We start from the raw sequence: 10,736 nt of genomic DNA on the forward strand, positions 1-10,736 counted from the left end.
TTGGGATATATTTTGGAGGTAGAAAGGATAAGATTTGCTAGTGGGCTGAGCATGAGGGATATGAGAAAGGGGAAATTCCCAAATAAATCCTAGGTTTTTGATTTGATGAGAATCAAATGGAGGAGATGTTGGGGAGAAACTGTTAGGGCAAAGAAAGGAAGAATTCTATTTCAGATATGTTAAGTTTAAGTTGTGTTTTGGATCCAAATAGAGATAACAAATAGGTATCTGTGAGTGCAATGTCAGGTGTAGTATGCAAGCAGAAGGTTAGGGCAAGGGTCTGGGCTGGAGATGTAAATTGGGGTATCTTTTGAAGACACTTGGAGCCATGAGACTAGGAGAGATGGCTACAGAATAAAAAAATAGAGAACAGGTGAGGATCTGGGACTCTTGCTAAAGTTTCAAATGCTTAGATGCCCTATTGAAAAATATTAAGCTGAAGAGCTGGAAAAGAAGTAGGTTTCAGATGGAAAAGCAGACAAAAATGTTGATGTGTTGATGTGGGAGGAGTTAACTGTATTTGTTGCCGCTGAGTGTAAAATATGCTGACAGAGAAGTAGCCTTTAGATTTGTGCTTGTGATTGAAAACAAGAGGACTTCTAAGAGCACTTTTGTCTGGGAACAAAAGCCAAACTAGAGTGGTTGTTACGAGCATTGTAATCCACGCAAGTGTCTGGGATGCAGTATGTGCTTAATATATGGTAGCTGTCATTGAGAAAGAATAATTTGGAGCCAGGTTTTGTAGGTTGCCTGTGGCAGCTAATCTCCTGGCATTCTCCCCCGCCCCCCAGCATTTCTTTTTCTTGGTAAACCTCTCCCTAAAAACTCGCTCATGTTTTCCACCCTTCCATATGTCTAGGGATGAACCATTGTCAATCTGGGTCACTCCTGGTGATCTCTTTTCCCTTGCAAGTGACTAGCTTTGGCAAAGATATGTGATCCAATCCTGACCAATGGTATCTGAGGAGCAATCTGGTGAGGGATTCTTGGAATGCTTTCTTTTGATAATGAAAAGATATTCATGAGAAGAAATGCCTCTCTCCTTCACTGACTATAATCACATATATTCAGTATACCTGGAATTGCTGTAGTCATGTGTATGTGACAGAGAGGAAATATCATGGACAGGGTGCGAATGGTAGAGTTGAAAATGTGGAAAGTCATTCATTGATCCAGATCTCAGTCTTGTGGGGGTACTAAGACATAGCCTTTATACTGATGCTTCTCTGGATATGAATCCTACAGCTCTTTGCATGATGCTGACAGTTAAAATTACCTAGTGGCAGGCATTGTTCGAGACTTTATTTACTATTTTATAGATAAGTAAATAGTGATCAAAGGAACCTAAGTGATTTGACTAGGGACATGTAGCTAGGAGTAGAAATTCAGACCTAGGTGCTCTAGACGGCATCTTAACCTTACATCTCTATAGGTTATATTAAATAAGACATCTGCAAATACAGATATGCTTGTTTGATACCTGTATTAAACACTATTTTAGGCCAGCGCCGCAGCTCACTAGGCTAATCCTCCTCCTGCGGTGCCTGCACACCGGGTTCTAGTCCCGGTCGGGTGCCGGATTCTGTTCCGGTTGCTCCTCTTCCAGTCCAGCTCTCTGTTGTAGCCCGCGAGTGCAGTGGAGGATGGCCCAGGTCCCTGGGCCCTGCACTCACAAGGGAGACCAGGAGAAGCACCTGGTTCCTGTCATCGGATCAGCGCGGTGCGCCGGCTGCAGCACACCAACCACAGAGGCCATTGGGGGGGTGAACCAACGGGAAAAAGGAAGACCTTTCTCTCTCTCTCTCTCACTTTCCATTCTGCCTGTCAAAAAAACACATTATTTTAGATAATTAGACATTATGATAACTGATTTGGGGCTTGGAAATTCTAAGCCTGTTTCAGTGAAAGTGTGTATGGCATGTGACAATGTTTTTACTGTACATACCAGAATTTTATGCTTGGGAATAGTAAATTATGGAAAATTTAAATATTTTGACTCAAATGACTGGATTTTAAATACAGTTCGATTTCATTCCTAAGTCACGCTCTTAATTAAGAATGAATACATTAAATTTTAATTATTTCCAGCATAAATCTGGAGGGATAGCTAGCATTCAAATGGCATAATGTCAACATAATAGTTTGTGCATAGGAAAATGGGGATCAATTAGTGATAGCTTTTCTTTGAATTGGAAATTACAGTTAATTTTTGTTCTCTTTAATATATCATTATTTTTGCAAGAAACACAAATGATGTTTTTATAAAACATGTTTTTTTGTTTATAGATCTGGTGGTAAGATGCTGGGTGAATTTATCAAGAATTACTTTGCCACCAACCACTGAGCCACTGGACAGTTGTTCCTTCCTTTTTGTCTTCCATTGAAAAGCTTCTTCTATGGCTTTGGGTGAGGAGACATTCAGTTCCACTTCTCTGTGTGCTCAGTTCATCCACAAAGGGCATCTTCCTATGAGTCCTGAACATCTTCTTTCCATCTCTATGGGCAAAACCAAGTAAATAGATGTTTCATGTCCTTGCCTCTCTGCTCTTAAAAAATTTCTAAAGATAAACAGAAACCAATTACCTAACTATTTTGTCTTGGATTGATTGGTACATTAAATAACTGGAAGTGGTGTTTTCTCTTTTCATCTTCTGTAGATAAAGTAGGCATGTGTGTTGGATTCTTGGAGTTCCTTTCCTATTCACTCCAGCTAATGCCACATACTCAACCACAGAACATTGTTTGATTACTTAGTAAATAATCCCAGTCACCTCTTAGGTTTCTACTTCATCAGTGTTTGTATAGCAAACAGAACCTTGATAAGACTCAGGTTGATTGTGAAATGGATTTCCTGCATATATTGCTAACAAGTTTCCTTCCTGACAGTTGTTTTATTGTGCAGGTTTATATGCTTTTCAAAATTTGCATTTTGCCTCCTTCATATAAAATTTGGAAAAGAATTTACAGGATGCTGTTAGTAATACTGAAAATTATAGGCCGGCGCCGCAGCTCACTAGGCTAATCCTCCGCCTTGCGGCGCCGGCACACCGGGTTCTAGTCCCGGTCGGGGCGATGGATTCTGTCCCGGTTGCCCCTCTTCCAGGCCAGCTCTCTGCTGTGGCCAGGGAGTGGAGTGGAGGATGGCCCAAGTGCTTGGGCCCTGCACCCCATGGGAGACCAGGAAAAGCACCTGGCTCCTGCCATCAGATCAGCGCGGTGCGCGGGCCGCAGCGCGCCGGCGTGGCGGCCATTGGAGGGTGAAACAACGGCAAAGGAAGACCTTTCTCTCTGTCTCTCTCTCTCACTGTCCACTCTGTCAAAAAAAAAAAAAAAAAAAAAAAAAAAAGGAAAATAAGAAAATTATAGGTGGCCAAGTTGAAACCAATATACTTTTTTGAAGAAGTCAGGAGAAAAGCTTATAACTTAAGTATTCCAGCCAGGAAATGATAACCCTTCTTATGATAAGAGTTGAAGTACTGTCACATTCAAATGACTAACTTTATTATGAGAGGACTTTAAAATTCCATGATGTGTTCCAAAATCTGAATTACAAAGCAAATATTTGATGGATGACATCATCCCTCACTGCTATGTGCCCCCTCAGATTTATGCTTTATTGAACCTATGCACAAATATTTTTTAAAGTGAAATTCAATCCCTTCTAACATATTGACTATTTTTTTATTATCAGTGAATTGTCAGTTTGCACAATACTGCTTTTTGCTTCCTCTCTGGCCACAGGGTGGGGAGTGCTTTCTTCTCTCTTTCTCCCCCTGCTGTTATCCCTAAACCATTCTCAAGGTGACATGGTCAGCAGAGGAAACTAAAAATTGACTCCAACAACGTTGATTGGTTAATCCTACTCATAAGTAATGACCTGGTTCTTCACCCTTCAGAAAAGAAGGAAAAGACAGGCACTCCATCTTACAAGGGTGGTGGTATGACGATGTGTCCAGTGAAGGGAATTTAGCTCAGAAGTTTATACAAATTCTCTTTATAACTTGCAAGTAGAGAATTGAAGTCTTTATACAGTCAAGAATACTAGTGAAGCGGAAGGTGTTTGGCACAGTGGTTAAATCACCACTTAAAATGCCTGCATCCTGAATCAGAGTTGCTGGTTTGAGTCCTGGCTTCTCTGCCTCTGCTTCCAACATCCTGCTAATGTGCAGGATCGCACGTGGAAGGCAGCAAGTGATGGCTCAGATGCCTTGAAGGACTTAGGTCCCTGCTACCCAGGTGAAGACTCAGGTGATTCTGGGGCCTCAGCTCTGGCCCTTGTGGGCAAGTGGGGAGTGAAGCAGGGATGGAAGGTCTCTCTTATCTCTATTTACCTTTCTCTGACTCTTACTCTTGGTGTTTAAAACAAAATGATAAGAAATAAAATTTAAATAAATAAATAAATAAATACCTAAGGGAAAAAATAGGCACATATCTATATTATTCTTCCACAAAATTTCCACCATTTGATTTTTTGGTGCATTCTCTTTCAATTATTTTATGTGTATAAACATACAAATATGTATGCACATAACTGTAAATTTATTTGTGGTATAGTTTTGTTTCCTTTTTTGCATTATGCTATCCTATAAATATTTTAATATTTCACTAGCAAATATTTGGAAACATTAAGTGTTTCCATGACCACATGATATTCCATTGTACAGAATATAAAATTTAAAATGAATCAATTTATTTAACCATTTCTATATTTTAAGGCATTTGGGCATTCACTTTTTTCCCATTATAAATAATATTACATAATTTAGATCTTGAATTTTTTAAAGACTTATATATTTATTTGAAAGGCAGAGTGACAGAGAGAGAGGGAGAGACAGAGAGAGATAGGTATCTTCCATCTGCTGGTTCACTTCCTTAATGGCTGCAATAGCCGGGGCTGGGCTAATCTGAAGCCAGGAGCCAGGAGCTTTGTCTGAGTCTCCCATGTGGGTGCAGGGGCCCAATCACTTGGACCATTTTCCTCTGTGTTCTCAGGTGGATTAGCAGAGTGCTGCAGATGGTGGCTTAACCAGCTGTTCCATAGTGCTGGCCCCCGATCTTGGATTGCATAGCTAGCCAGGCACAGTGGAGCGTCCCCAGTAAGAGGTTAATTGCTGGTTTCTGATTGACTAAGATCATTTACACTGAGTTGGGATTGGGTTTGCTTAGGCAGGAACAGAGGAAATTGGTGCTACTTGTCTCATGGCTTCTAAATTAATTATTTTAATAATAAAAATACTAGATAGATGGTGGTCATATTATTTAGTTGGTAGTCAAAGTCAATATTGTTTCTTGTGTTTTCTGGCCACTTGTATTTTTATTTTGTAAAGATCCTATTTATGTACTTATTTTTCAGGAGTTCATTGACAAAAGAGTTCCTACACTGTTTTCCTAATATCCTGTTACAGTATTTTCTCTTGAAGGAAGATAGACTGAGAACTGATTAAATCAGACTTAACATTTCATCATGGCTCCTAAAATCTGTAGACTGCATTTAAGAAATACAGTGCTGCACTGTGAAATGTTGCTTCCCCTGGCTTCAGCAAGCAATACGTAGACAAGAATATGTACTTCTTTTGTCATTTATAAAGAAAGATAATGGAAAAGTCAAGTTATGGTATAATAAGAAATACAGCAAATGCATTTCATTACAGATCTTGGAGGACTATGTAACTATTTCTTTCAATTACAGAATCAATTGTGAATTTGACATTTTGTGATGAAAACGACAGAAATGCTGCCACTGGTTACTAGTTTTGGGGAAAATGTGTTTACTGTGTAATTAATGGAGACAAGCCATTACTGAGAACAAAAAATGAAATCAAATGAAATAAGCATACATGGCAATTGTTGGTGTGTGTTTGTGTGTGTGCAATAGTATGAGTCATTTTATTTTGGATTAAAATAGCACTCTTTGACAATTCTAGTGTGAACCTTTATATCCAGTCTACTAAGGCATTAAGCATCTTCACTAAGAAGTATTAGCTGTGACTTTAACACAGTCATTAAAATTAGCCTGAGTCGAAAGCCAAAACATTTAAATCAGGAAAATAGGCACAGATTTACAGGTCTACGGAATGCACATGAAAGGAAATTGGCTCACCAAATTCTTATTCTAATTGGGTGAGTGCACAATTGCACTGAAATTATGGTTAGCAAAGAGGAAAACCTATGGAATGGAAAAGGACCAACTAAATCAGGCTATTAACAAAACTAGTTATAGCTAGGTTATTAACAATAGAAATAACCAATGCTGACACGTGTTCTGTGGTCATGCACAGGACACTTCACAAACAAGTCTTCATTGAATCACAGTAATCCATTATGGTAGGTGTTATGATTTTCACAGAAGCCCTTCTTTATTGAGAGGCACAGCTGCTATTCAGATTCATGTCTCTTTTCAACGCTTGTTCTCATTCACCTGAGGATACTTCCTTAGCCTTGCTCCTCTGTCCATTTCACCCATCCACCCATTCATTCATGCCTTATGTATCAAAATAATTGTGATATTTTCACTATGTGCTATGCCCTGTGTTACATAATAATAAAGTAGCAAATCTGATACACATTGCATTCATTGAACTTACAGTTGATCAGAGATACTGAGAATTATAGAAGTGATCATAATAATCAAATAGATTTTATGAAGTACCTAGAAAATGTCAGGCCCATGTCTAGCATTTGCTTTGCCATCTCTATAATTTTTCCAGCGATGTTTTTCTGTGCAATTGACATCTTCACTTTGCATACATGGAAATTGCAACTCAGATGTGTTTGATAATTTGTACAAATATCAATCAGTTGTGAAGTGTTGGATCTAGGATTTCAGCCTCAGCCTGGAGGATGTTTTACTACCTCATTAGCACTCCACACTGCCTCATACAATGCTTCAGTTATTTAATGGGTTTTTCACCAGAAACAAATCCCAGTGCCACCACCTTCTGCTTTTTTTTTTCTTGTCACTGCTATGTTGTTATTCTCCTTTTAGGTCACATCCTTTGCCAGAATGTCATATTCAGAACAAATAGGACTATTTTTGTACAAAGAGTGCTGATGTGCTGATTCTCTCTAATAGCCTTTACCTTTCACTTCCCACCAGAAACACACCACACACACACACACACACACACACACACACATTTTGGCTTTAGGGGCGTGCATTAGCTGAACTCATATTCAACCTATTAATTAAACAGTTTCAGGGAAAGTCAGACTATGTAGCTTTTTTGCTATTTAAGGCACATGTATACAAATCCAAGGCAATTTTTCAACTGTGACTGCATTAGCCATATTGCATCTATATCAGTCTTCTTTTTGGCTTCCTCATAATCTTTGGTGGTGGGACACAGCTTAGAAACCTCTTTCCAAATCATTTCAATCACTCTTGTAAATGTGTCATAACCATATGCTAGCTCTGGCAAAGTGATAAATCTCTCCTCTGCTATAAACTGTATGTTCAGACTGCGGGAATGTCTGCCTATGGAATATGTGGGCTAATCGAAGCAGCTCTCTATATCCTGTGAGATCTTTGGAGACTTTGAAAAGATTTTAACATATAGTATATTAATAAAACAAATAACGCAGATACCTTAAGAATCCCTACTTTGGATGGCCTTTCCAGGCCATACGGTTGACCTACCTCATGGTAAGCCCAATGTTGGAGGTGGTGCCTTGGGAAGGTTTTAGGTGATCCTTTTGATAAGGGGGGTGATTTGGCTATGGAACATTGTACACAAGGGAGACGAGCTGAATGAGGAAGGGAACTTGATGTTTGGACATCTGAGAACTTCCCAATTTCACCAGCTACATAATTTTAAAAGTAGCACATATTAAGTAAGCCCTTATTTTAGGCATGTCATTCCCAAGTTGCAAAAGGCAATGAAAGGAAGAGCTTGGATTAGAACCTGAGTGTGTCTGGCTCTCGGCCTATTCATCTGACTTAAAGTCCATGCATTGGACTGCAAAGGAAGGACAGAACCAAGTTTCTGACAGCCCCTTAGTGTGTATGCTATTTTCAATGTCATCGTTCTTTGTTTCCTTGAATTTACCTACCTCATCGTAATCCTGTGTTCCCTCTTTCCCAATCCTGTTATACAACGCACAGTGGACACACTTTGCTCACCATTTCACTGAGTCCTCCCTATATTTAAATGAAAGACTAACTTTAATCTTAATTAAAGTGAATTTAGGAATTTAGGAAAAGTCTACAAAAGTAGAGTATCCCTTGAAATAGCTGTGACGATTTTATTCTTCCAGCTTCATTAAGATAATATGCTAGGAATAATTTTTTAAAGATTTATTTTATTTATTTGAAAGAGTTAAGAGAGAGGTAGAGACAGAGAGACACAGAGAGAGGAGAAGCAGTGAGAGAGAGGTCCTCCATCCACTGGTTCACTCCCCAGATGGCCACAACGGCTGGAGCTGTGCCGATCTGAAGCCAGGAGCCAGGAGCTTCTTCTGGGTCTCCCACATGTGTTCAGGGGCCCAAGAACCTGGGCCATCTTCTACTGCTATCCCAGGCTGTAGCAGAGAGCTGGATTGGAAGAGGAGCTGCCGGGAATAGAACTGACGGCCATATGGGATGCCGGCGCTTCAGGCCAGGGTGTTAACTCGCTGTGCCACAGCACCGGCCCCAACTAGGAATAATTTTCAATATATGTCAATTATATTTGCTGCTTGTATATAAATTTGTATTCTTTTAATATCTTTCATGCTAATCCAAATAACCATTGAAAAAGAAAGTTTACACTACTTATTTTCCCTGTGAATGCTTTCTGTTTCTTATTTAATTACTATTGTATTTTAATAAGGCATTACTGCAAATTTAAGAATTTTATGGCATCATATTTTAAAGCTAGAGCAACCTTAAATTTCAATTAGAGTGCCATCAATTCATTTTATTCCTAATTAGATTTGAAAATTAAAGCCTATAATTTGGATCTGATTCATTTGGGAAATATTTATGCCTTTATAATATCCAGGACATATGTTCAATTCTTCATTTTAGAACTTCTGTCAATGTCAGTTACCATTGATTAGTAACTTCTGAATTCAGCTTCTCTCATCAATATAGGCCTCCCTTGCAATTCTTTGAAAGAAACTTTATTTTATGCAGGTTACATGTAGCAAGTGAGAAGGAAGCATGATTTAATGTTTTTGATTTGAGGTAGAGAATATTTCAGAATATAACTAGGTTTCTCAAATGTCTGATTAAAACGATATCACTTACAGGATGGATATGTGTGTTTTCAAAATTCAGGTGTTGGAATCTTAACCTCCTAGGTCTCAGTATTAGAGAGTGAGACTTTTGAAAGGTAGTTAGGTCATGACAGTGGAGCCCTTATGGGTAGGATTAGTGGTCCTATAATAGCAAATAGCAAGCTGTCCTCCTCCCCCAACACACAAAAAAGGATTTCAACTATGAGCCAGAGAATGAGCTCTCACTAAACAATGACGCTGCTAGCTCCTTGATTTTTGGATCTCCCAGCCTTCAAAACCATGAGAAATCAATTTGTGTTGGTTATTAGTCACCCTGTGATATTTCACTATAGAAGCCTAAAAAGACTAAGATATACTTAAGACACAAAGGCAGTTAGAGGATTTTTTCTTTTTTTTTTTTGGGGGGGGGGATAGGCAGTTAGACAGTGAGAGAGAGAGAGACAGAGAGAAAGGTCTTCCTTCCATTGGTTCACCCCCCCCAAATGGCCGCTACAGCCGGTGCGCTGTGCTGACCCGAAGCCAGGAGCCAGGTGCTTCCTCCTGGTCTCCCATGCGGGTGCAGGGGCCCCAGCACTTGGGCCATCCTCCACTGCCTTCCCGGGCCACAGCAGAGAGCTGGACTGGAAGAAGAGTAACAGGGAAGAACCGGTGCCCCGACTGGGACTAGAACCCGGGGTGCTGGCGCCGCAGGTGGAGGATTAGCATAGTGAGCCATGGCACTGGCTAGAGGATTTCTTTATTATTTATTTGAAAAGCAGAGTCACACACACACACACACACACACACACAGAGTGAGAGAGAAGGAGGGAAAGAGAGAGACAGAGAGAGAGATGGAGAGAAACAGAGAGAAAGCAAGAGAGAGAGGGAGATCATCCATTCACTGGGTCACTCCCCAAATGGCTGCAACAGCCAGGGCTGGCCCAGGAGGAAGCCAGGAGCCAGGAACCACATGCAGGTCTCCAACATGGGTGGAAGGGGCCCAACCACCTGGGCCATCTTTTGCTGCTTTCCAAGACATATTAGCAGGGATCTAGATCGGAAATCTAGAAGCTGGGACACAAACCAGTGTTCAAATATGGGATTCTGGTGTCACCAGTGCAGCTTAACCTGCTTAGTCACATACTGGACTCTGCAAGTGTTTGTTGAATGAGGTATAATATAAAAGTGCTGTCATAAAATACTTTATATATGTGTACCTCATAATTCTTAACCTCAGAATTTCTACTTAACAATAGTAATATTTTGAACTCAGGCCTCACCCACTAAGTAACAAGAAGCGCACATCAAGGACTTCACTCTCTACCCTGGAGGATATGTGCGTTTTCTACATGTGCTCTGAACACTCTTTCTAGGTAGAACACAGTGGAAAACTATTCCATTGAGGAGATAAAGAAACATGTACTTAGCAATGGGAGCACTTACTGAGTATTGCTGACAAAGCGTACTAGACACAGAGACCACACATAGTTCTTTTTTTTTAAAGATTTATGTATCTATTTTTTTATTTTGTTTTAACTTTT

The sequence above is a fragment of the Oryctolagus cuniculus genome, chromosome 2 (assembly GCF_051225735.1).
Source record: "Oryctolagus cuniculus isolate XC-2025 breed Fujian yellow rabbit chromosome 2, ASM5122573v1, whole genome shotgun sequence".
In the NCBI taxonomy this organism is placed as follows: domain Eukaryota; kingdom Metazoa; phylum Chordata; class Mammalia; order Lagomorpha; family Leporidae; genus Oryctolagus; species Oryctolagus cuniculus.